Source organism: Camellia sinensis, chromosome 11, assembly GCF_055761805.1.
Source record: "Camellia sinensis isolate YWXY chromosome 11, ASM5576180v1, whole genome shotgun sequence".
In the NCBI taxonomy this organism is placed as follows: Eukaryota; Viridiplantae; Streptophyta; class Magnoliopsida; order Ericales; family Theaceae; genus Camellia; species Camellia sinensis.
This window is the reverse complement of record NC_138971.1, coordinates 147,959,748-147,970,722: the sequence shown is the minus strand read 5'-3', so window position 1 is coordinate 147,970,722 and position 10,975 is coordinate 147,959,748.

The window sequence follows — 10,975 nt, the reverse complement described above, 5'->3', positions numbered from 1 at the left end:
CACTAAACATTAAGATTATTCATCAAACATCAAACACAGATTTTGAACTATTAAACATTAGGATTATTCATCAAATATCAAACATTATCCATCAACCATCAAACATTAGATTTATGAGTAACATCATCGAAACAACATCAAACATCATCATCAAAACAACATCAAACATCACAACATCATTATCAAAACAATATCAAAATAACGATTAAACAATTTTTTAAATAATGATTAAACATCAAAATAACGATTAAAATAACATCAAACATCAAAATAACGATTAAACAAACATCATAACAATTTGTTTGATCAAACATCATCATAATTTATTAGCCCTAAACACACAAACCCAGATCTGAAAAAATGAAGATGGATATATATAAATATATATATATATAAAGAGAGAGATTCAATTCTCATCAATCTTCAGTATCAACCCTCACGACGACCACCACCACTACGGAACCTGCCGCCTCCAATGGGAAGATCCGATGGGAGAATCGGATCGCAAGATCGGACCCGCCTGAGGACCCGATCTTGGCGTCTCGATTCTGTGGGTTCGGAAGAGAAATGGGCGTGGAAAAGAGTGGTGAGCGAGGAGGAGGAGACGATGGGGTGGTGATTGACATTGTAGGCGAAGTCGGGACCGACTTTGGAGACGTAGGTGGAGGGAATAGAGAGGCCGTCGAGGACGGCGGAGATGAAGGCCGCGGCGCCGCTGAGGCTATCGGCGATTACGACATCGTGGCAGTAATTCCCGACGATTAGGCCACGACAAAGGTGTTATGTTCTTGTTCGATGATGTTTGAACATGGTCGATGTTGTTTGATGTTCGATGTTTGTTGATGTTCTGAATGTTCTTGATGTTCTGAATCTTCTGAATGTTCTGAATGTTCTTGTTGATGATGTTCATTGTTCAATGTTCTGAATGTTTTCATAAATGTTCAATGTTCTGAATGTTCAATGTTTTCATAAACATCAGCAACATCTCAATGTTCAATGTTTAATGTTCAATGTTCTGAATGTTTTCATAAACACCAGATTCGATGATGTTCAATGTTCTTGAATGTTCTGAATGTTTGAACATGGTCTTCATGTTTCTGAATATTCGATGTTGATGATGTGCTTGAATGTTCACAAAGATGTTGTTGATGTTTGTTTACGATATACCAAAAATAATCAGGACTAAATGGTTTAATAAAAAACATTCAGGACTAATTAGTGTAACATTTACTAAAATAGGATTTATGAGTAATTTTTCCAAATTATTTTATTTATTTTCTGTTATTTAGTTGAACAAAAAGTAAGTTAAATAATTTTGAAGAAAAATTTTTTTGTTTAATTTTTTTAAAAATGACTTATCTTTAAAAAATTCATAAGTTAATTTTTGCAAAGTTAACTCTCACTTATTACCATTTCAACACATTTAACCTTTTCAAATAAATATACTAGCTCACTAAAAAGTCGTAAATTACACTTTATTAAATTAAAATTCTCTAAGCAGAGAAACAAAAATAAAAATATTTTTTTTGTAAAATATTACATCAACATAAACGGAACCTCAGTGAAAAACTTTGTTACATTAATAAATAAATCTGTAAACTTTTCCATCAAATTGAGATTATTTTATAAAATTTCTACTGAAATGTTATTTTCTCATTATACAATTAAATTCTTAACGGTAATACTACAAATTAAACTTAATAATCCCGAAATTATTTAGAATTATTATTTTGTGATTTAGATTTATTCTTTACACATGGACGACACACTACACAAATTTAATTTCACCCACGTAACTCTCATTCGAGATATATCCAAAATATTTAGATGAGATTCATAGCATTTTTCAATACTTAATTGTGATTCAGATTCTAGTGCTCAACTTGCTAGAGTTCGGCACTCTAGCACTAGAATATGGCTGGGACAGTTCCTCCTTGGGAATGTTTTGTGACTTCAAGAGCACTGCTGCTCAAGGGAATTTTGTCTTCTCATGGAACCCAAGGTCAGCAAACACAGTTGCTCACTGGGTGCCCATGCCCAGCTCCATCTCTAGCAATTTTGTTTAGGAATTGTTAGTTTTGTTCTGTTTTGTTCTTGTAATTTCTCTGTTCCAAAAAAAAAAAAAAACCTTGCTAGAGTTAAATTTCCGTCACACAAAAATTCAGAGTAGATGGGAATTTCTACTCATATAATTAAAATAAAATAAAAAAAACTGTATGAAATAAAAATGGAAATTTTTCGCTACTAAAATATTTGGTCCTTAAAAAGTAATTTTAATCATAAATTTTTATCCTTAAAATCTAAATTTATTATAGTATCCATTTATCTAAAATTATAATTTATTTTATAATCACTGATTAATCGTATTTCATTATATTCCGTTTGTAGTCCAAAAACTCACTACATATATATATGTGTGTGTATATATACATACATACCTACCTAGCTCGTCAGCTCCATCCCCAATCATATATTATTTTGACAACAAATGGAGCAAACAAACACTTTTCTCAGTTGGCTACTAAATACATGTATACTTTGTTTCATTTTCTTTTTCATGAACTCTCTTGGATTGATTGCCACTCCCTTGGGCACCCCTAGTTTCATCCCCACAAATGAGACAGACCATCAGGCCCTGCTTGCAATCAAGGATCTTATACCTCTAGATCCTCTTGGTGCCTTAAGCTCACGGAACCACTCTATCAACTTCTGCAATTGGCAAGGGGTCACATGTAGTCGTCAACATCAGCGTGTCACTGTCCTTAACCTGTCATCTCTAGGATTAGCGGGTTCTGTATCATCTCACATTGGGAACCTCACCTTCCTTCGGAGTATTGATCTCCATAACAATTTTCATGGCAACGTCTCCCCAGAAATTGGCAAGTTGTTTTGTTTCGTTTGCAATATCTTTGGCTTTTTAATAACTCTTTCCAAGGTGAATTTCCTACAAATTTGACTCATTGCTCAAACATGAGAGTCATCAATATCATTAATAACAATCTTAAAGGTAAAATTCCTATGGAGTTGGGTTCTTTGCCTAATCTCTTGAAATTGAATCTTGCTAAAAATTATCTCACCGGAACTATCCTACTTTCACTTGGAAACCTTTCAACTCTTCATAAACCTTCTCTATCGCACAATAATCTACTGGGAAACATTCCCTCCCAACTTGCTCAGCTTTCAAACTTGGAGCATCTTTCGTTGTCTTTTAACAATTTGCCTAGTATGGTTCCTACTTTTCTTTATAACATATCATCCATCGCTTTCATTACTGTATCTCGCAACCTATTGCAAGGAAGCCTTCCTCCATATTTGGGTTTGACCCTTCCAAAACTGCATGGGTTTTATGTTGCTAGCAACCAATTCTATGGGCCTATTCCCTCCTCACTAACTAATGCTTCGGGACTCTTTCAAATTGATACTAGCACGAATTCTTTTACCTGGCCCCTACCAATGAATTTGGGAAACCTTCATGAGCTGCAAAGGTTAATTTGTTTCAGCAATGACCTAGGAGAAGGAGACAGCAAGGGCGATGAATTGACGACTTTTATCACTTCTTTATCCAATTGCTCCAATCTAGAAGTGTTGGATTTGGCTTCAAATAGTTTCAAAGGTTTCTTGCCCCATTCCATTTCAGATCTCTCAGCCAACATCACATGGTTCACTATAGATGACAACTATTTAACTGGAAGCATACCTCTTGGGATTGGAAACCTTGTAAATTTGCTTATGTTCGTGCTTCAAAACAACATGCTCATAGGTAGTATTCCCGATTCCATTGGGAAACTCTCCAATTTAGGAAAATTATTGCTTGATATGAATAACATCTCTGGAGAGAATCTTTCCTCTATTGGAAACCTTACTCAGCTTTCCATTCTTTCCTCACAAGATAATATGATAGGGGAAAGCATACCTATTTCTTTGGGCAATTGTTCCAATCTACTTGGAATTAACCTTGGATACAATCACCTCACTGGAACTATACCTCAACAAATTTTTGGTATTTCTTCCCTCATTATTATCTTCTTAAATCAAAATTACTTAATAGGTCTGCTACCACTAGAAGTGGGTAACTTGAGAAATCTAGGAAAACTAAATGTATCAGAAAACAAACTATCTGAAGAAATCCTTGCTACTCTTGGTAGTTGTCAAGTTTTAGAATTCCTCTACATGAAGGGTAACCATTTCGAAGGTACGATTCTGACATCCTTCAAACAACTAAAAGGTCTTCAAATCCTAGATGTTTCTCACAGTAACTTGTCTGGACAAATTCCAAGGTTTCTAGCTGAATTTCTTTTCCTTCAAAATCTCAATCTTTCTTTCAATATGTTTGATAGTGAAGTTCCAAATGGAGGAGTTTTCCAAAATATTAGTGCCTTCTCAATTGCTGGAAATAACAAACTTTGTAGAGGAATTAAAGCATTGCAATTGCCAGCATGTCCAACAAAAGTCTTGAAGGAAAGGAAACGAACATTCACCCCCAGAGTAATAGCTCTAGTAGCCACTCCCAGTGTTGTTTTATTATTAGTTTGCTTTTTAGCTATTCTTTATCGAACAAGAAGATCTAGACAACAAGCCTCTTCAACTTTGGCCATCCAAAATCAATTTTTACAACTCTTTTATAGAGAACTTTTTCAAGCAACCAATGGGTTCTCTGCAGCCAACTTAATAGGCAAGGGAGGATATGGTTCTGTTTATAAAGGATTTCTCAACTCTGGTGAACAAATTTTCGCTGTGAAGGTACTCAACCTTCATGAGCATGGAGCAACCAAGGGTTTTGTAGTTGAATGTGAAGCACTGAAGAACATTCGCCACCGAAATCTTGTCAAGATAATCTATCACGACCCCATTCCGCCCCTAGTAGAATGGTGCCATGATGGCTAGTAACCCGAGATTACCAAAGGCCAACTTACAAAGATTCACACACAATCAGAGTAGACATATGGGGCTTACATGTGCGAAAGCAATATATTTAAATCTAAGTAGTCCATAAGAGCTGTGCATAGATCAAATGAAATAACATACATCTTAGCATGGTTTTACAACTTGAATACAAATAAAATAAAGTACATGTTACATCTTGATCAAAAGGCTTCTCAAGCCGACATATACAAAATACATGAAATATGAAGTCAAGAAGCATAATCTTCAAGATGCTGACATAATATGAATCCAAAAACATCTTGCAAAACAACACATCTAGGCGTCACCACTTTCTTGCTTGCCACCTACATATATATATATATAAGGTGAGGGTGAGCTTGGATACTCAGTGAATGATATTAGTAATAAAGGTTTAAATGAATGATATCCGAGATCTTTATCAAAACAATACATATCATAGCTTGTAACAAAACGTGGGATGAATCAAGTTCATCAATCATGGTCTTTCAAATCTTCTTGGGATGTTTAATAACATCTACATACAACATGGGCGATGACATTCCAGACAAAACAAGGGAATAATAGACCCGGAATCGATTAGACAAATCCACCCGTACACCAAACCGTCGGTGGGGCCATCCGTTCACAGACCGTCGATGGCAGAGATCTCTCAAACATGGTGCTATATGGGCTTAGAGTCCCCTAGCATGGGAGGACTTTCCAAGAATGTCATCAAAACAAGATAATACTTGATACAAAAACTAGGGATAATCATTCATGCTTGATCAAATACTTTTCAAAACAAAGCAAAGCTTTATCAAAACTTTATAACATAGCTTTATTAAAAATACCACTCACATAGCTCTTCGGACGTCAAGGTTAAAGCAAGAATCCAAGACCTACAAATACATGGCAAAGTCTATTGAATGCACTCTTAAAAACAAGCTTTACATGAATGCAAATGATCTAGGGAAAACATGCTGGAAGTTAAAACACTGTTTTTCATCTAGGGAAAGCATCCTGGAAGTTAAAACACTGTTTTCTATCTAGGAAAAACATGCTGGGTACCAACCAGGTCTTGGAATGGATGCACAGAGATGATCTAGGCTAAAATGACTTAGCTGGGTGAACCCGGGAGGTCTTGGCCGAGGTCCCACACCTCTTGGCCGAGGTGTGGTTACCTAGGCTTCAGTGTGCAGCTGCCTGCCGAGGTGTTATAAGGTGCCGACAAGGGTGTACCATGGTCGGCCTAGGTGTGCAGTGGTTAGCCTAGGTGTGCAGAGGTTGGCCTAGGTGTGCATGCAAGATAAACTAACGTGCAAGTGATCATGAAAGGTAGGCCAAGGTGAGATACGATGCTTGACCTAGGTGTGTGATCTAGGCAAGAGTGGTCTCGGTGATCACACCTAGGGAAATGAAGCCTGGAAATCTGGGTTTCCTCCTTGAAGAACATGAAGAACATGAGCATGAAGAACATGAAGAACATGAATGCTAAAATCATAACTTGTTATTACAAGATCTGGGATTTCATGCTATGAGTTCGAAAACATGGACCTTGGTACCCATACTTGAAGATCATATGAAAACAAACACGAAAACATGGATCTTGATACAAACTTTCGGATCAAAACATGGCTTTTCCTCAAGAACACATGAATATTACTTTCTCTTTCTAAAACCGAACTTCAAAGCAATGCATGGCTCATGAAGCATGCTAGATCATGCAATGCAGCTAGATGAACAATAAGACCAATAAGAGTAGACCAAGAATCTAACCTCAAAACACGAATCTAACGGTTCAAGGTGTGAAGATCAAGCTTGGAAATCTACCTCTCTCTAGAATTCCTCTTCATCTTCCTAGAGTTTCTCTCTCTTCTAAGACAAGGATAGCAAATGATATGTTTTTCTCTCTCTGCCAGCTGATTTAACCCTCTGCAGGGACACGTGGCACTACTGGATTGGTTCTCCTCAAAAAGGTGATTGAAAGACAAGACAAGTGTATGACAAAGTGTGTATGACAAGCAAGGTGGCATGGGCACTCCGACAGGTAATGATCTTGGCTTAGGACATAGGCTTCGGCAAGTAAGGTTCCAATGACCTTGGCTAGGAAGGATAACACTTGACCTAGCTGTGCCACACCTCGGTCTAGGTCATTCCAGTCTCGGAACAAGATCACTAGGTGCAAGGATCAAGGATCTAGGACGCCTAGATGATAACATCTCGGCCTAGATGATGCACATCTGGGCCTAGGTGTGCAGCCTAGATGATGACATCTCGGCCAATATGCCTAGGTGATGGTGGCGGTCAACCAAAGTGGTTCCAAGATGGTCCTATGGGTAAGAGGTTCAAAGGTGTAACCTAGGCTTGACATGACCTAGGCTTAACATGACCTAGGCTTAGCATGACCTAGGCTTGAGACAGCAAGGAAGGAACAAAACATGCATACAACACTTGGGCAAATCACATAAGCACAAAACAAGATAGGGACCTTTACTTAGGCAAAACAAGTCAAAGTCTGCAAATGCAAGCTTAACAAGACAAAATCATGCAAATGTACATGAACATGACTAAGACATGAATGTGGGTTATTACATAATCACATCTTGCTCAACCATTGATTTTAGAGGCAATGATTTCAAGGCATTGGTCTTCGAGTTCATGGAAAATTGGAGTTTAGAGAGCTGGTTACACTCAAGTCTTTTAGAATAGCAGGAACCTAAGAAATTGAACTTTGTTCAAAGGCTAAACATTGCCATTGATGTGGCCTCTGCTTATGGATTATATTTACAACCATTGTGAAATGACTGTCATTCATTGTGATTTGAAGTCAAGTAATATTCTTCTTGATGGTTATTTGTGGGCCCATGTTAGTGATTTGACTTGGCCAAGATTTTTTCAGCAACCACCAGAATATCTAATCATTAACAATCAAGTTCAATTGGGATCAGAGGAACAATTGGCTATGTTGCCCCAGGTAATTGTTTATATTTATTGTTCTTTGCATTGAAATTGGTCAACAAATGTTATTTAGTTTATTTATTGGTGTTCCTTTGTGGCAAACTAGAAACCAAGTACGAGTTTACATAGAAATCTAGTCACATATCAGTGATGATATAGATGATTCCCCTTTGCTTTACCATGTTGTGTGTTTTGCTACCTCAACAAACTAAATCAACACTTGTCATATACTTGTGCCATCCCAACATATACAATTGACTAGTTCAAATATCAAACCAAAATTATAAAAATTGGGCACTTCTTTCATTGTTTCATATTGCAAAGTATGTGTAACGTCCCAAAAATTGGGTAGGGTATATCTCTTTATACAACAAACCCACCTGATAGACAAACACATATATATAGTTAACTATTCCATACATCCATTTCTATTTAATCCCAAATGCCAAATACATGCTGTTCACATCTCAATGCTCCAGTTCCAATCCCAAGCATGCATTTTACAACAAGTATGAAATGGAAGTCAAATAGATAGTAAGTGCCCTACAGGCTTGCAAATTTATCCAAGAACATTCTTGGTTACACAAATTGAAGTTTCAACTCAATGCAAATACAACTCTGGGCTTACATTCAATAAATAACAATAAAAACAAAAATGAAGCCTCAGCCCCGAGCCCTTCCAGGTCAGTGCCTTGGCGGAGGCATAGTATCTGTATCTGAAATGGTTTCCCTTATAGAGTGAGCCACAACCCAGTAGAGATATACTACACAACATATGAACCATGACAAGACTAAAGAGGAATATGCTCATGCCATCTCATGATAAAACAATTTATCTCTCTCTTTTTATAAAGCATGCAATGCTGAGATGCAACAACAGATATAAAACCATTTCCATTTTAAACCATATCTGTTACATGAATACAGGCTCTGTGAATCTCTAGGTGAGTGTCTGCAAGCAGGCCCTAATGCACTACCACTATCATTTTTACCAGTAAACTGGAAGGCTCGACACCTAATCACGCGGTTCTACACCCCCTACCCAGATCACCAAGTATTCATCTTTTCGCAAATAGATACATTTCCAAACATTTCTCAAATAACAGATACATTTCCAATGAAATGAATGTAATGCAATGTCCAATGCAACAAATGAGAAATGGGGTTCAATTTACCTAAGTCTCATGCATTTCTATAACAATCATGGCTATCCTCTACCAATAACCTAAAACAAATATTTCTAAATAAATATTTAAACAATTAAATTCCAAAGAAATTTTTGATAAATACAATCTATTCCACATCTTATCAAATATCAACAACTACACTAGTTTTCATATCACAATCACGTCCGGTAACCTCTTAAGGTCCATTTCTAACCATGTCGGTTTTATTCCAACAGATACATTAAACAAAATAATACCATTAATGCCCAAGAAAACATCATTTTCTTTCCAAACTCATTCTCCAAGCATTATTCAGTCATGACATCCTATTTTGATCGAAAGCCCCAAAAATTAAATGTAATTCCTTTGTTTTCTTTAAAAATGCTCTTTTGGTCACAAATTGTTAAAAATTTCAAAACCAATCGAATCGAAGTCCGTTTTTGTTCAAATTTAAAACATGACTCTTTCATAACCTTACAAACATATTCCAAGTTTACACTTTTGCAATTTGGGCATCAACGTTTTATTTTTCTCAAAATTTCTCTTTTAAGCAAATAAATCACATTTTTTTTTCAAAAATTCTAATTAAATTATATACAACTCTAAACTCCCTATAATAAAGTAAAAGTGCATAAAGAAGTGTAGAAAAAATCCCTACCTCAAGCTAGAAAGAGAAACAAGCAAAAATTCAAATTTTCAATTTTGTCGAATTTCGATCTCCACCGGTCAAAACATTGCTCTCACCAAGCTCTTCACTTTAATCTTAAGAACTATGGTCTAAAACCTAGTATATTTTGGTAGATCAAAGATTTTATATGATAGAAGTAACAAAAAGAAAATTCAGAGAGAGAGAGCCGAGAGCCGAGACAGAGAGGGAATGAGCTGTGCAATTGAAAAGAAGAATGAAAGAAGTAAAGAAGAAGAAAGAAGGAAAAGAAAAAAAAAAAAAAAAGAAGAAATGGGGGAGCAGCATCCACGTAGGTCTGCCTCCTTGTTTCAATTAAATAATGTTTTTTTTTCTTTTCAAATTAATACAATTATCTATCTATACATATATATCTATATATATCAATTAAAAGTATAATTCAACATTATTAATGATAAAAAGATATAATATTTTCTCACCACAAAATATATCTTGTTTTCTTGTAAACATCACAAAATATAATATTTTGCTCACCACGAAATATACGCCTATTTTATTTACTACAAAAATATATAATTTTTCACCATATAATACACACCATAAAATCAACAATTAAATATTTATTATAATCCTATATAATAAATAAAAACAACTCCCAAGGTGGTTATTACCAATCACAATTTAAAAGGATCAAACAGTTAAACGTGAGTCATTAAACAAACTCAATTTAAATTAAATTTAAATCATGGGTCTCACCCATAAGTCAAATATGGTCCAATTATATACCAAAATAGACCCTAACAAATTTATCTCAAATCATGGTCCGAACACCCAAAACTCAATTTTAAATTCTGCTATAAATTGAACTGAACACCAATCAGTCCGTGAATTTTTATAAAATAAATACTTATCGTTAAATTCTAAAATTTTTATCCAACATGATAGACTCATATGGGAACAACATACAAAAATTTCATAATTTTTTGAGATCGGGAACTATTTTTTTTTTTTTAAAAAATTGAACTGTTTTCGCACAGAATTTACACAGCAATCAAATTCAAAAATTTGCTAAATTAAATTATGCGCTGGCTATTTTTTTAAAAAAAAAATTGGGTCATTACAGTATGGTATGGGTGGAGAGGTATCCACACAAGGTGATATGTATAGCTATGAAGTGTTACTACTGGAAATGTTCATAGGAGAAAGACCAACTAATAACATTTTTATGGGCAATGTAAATCTCCATAGCTACATAAAAATGTGTCATCCGGAGCAAGTAATGCAAATCATTGATCCCCATATCACATTGGAAATGGAAGAG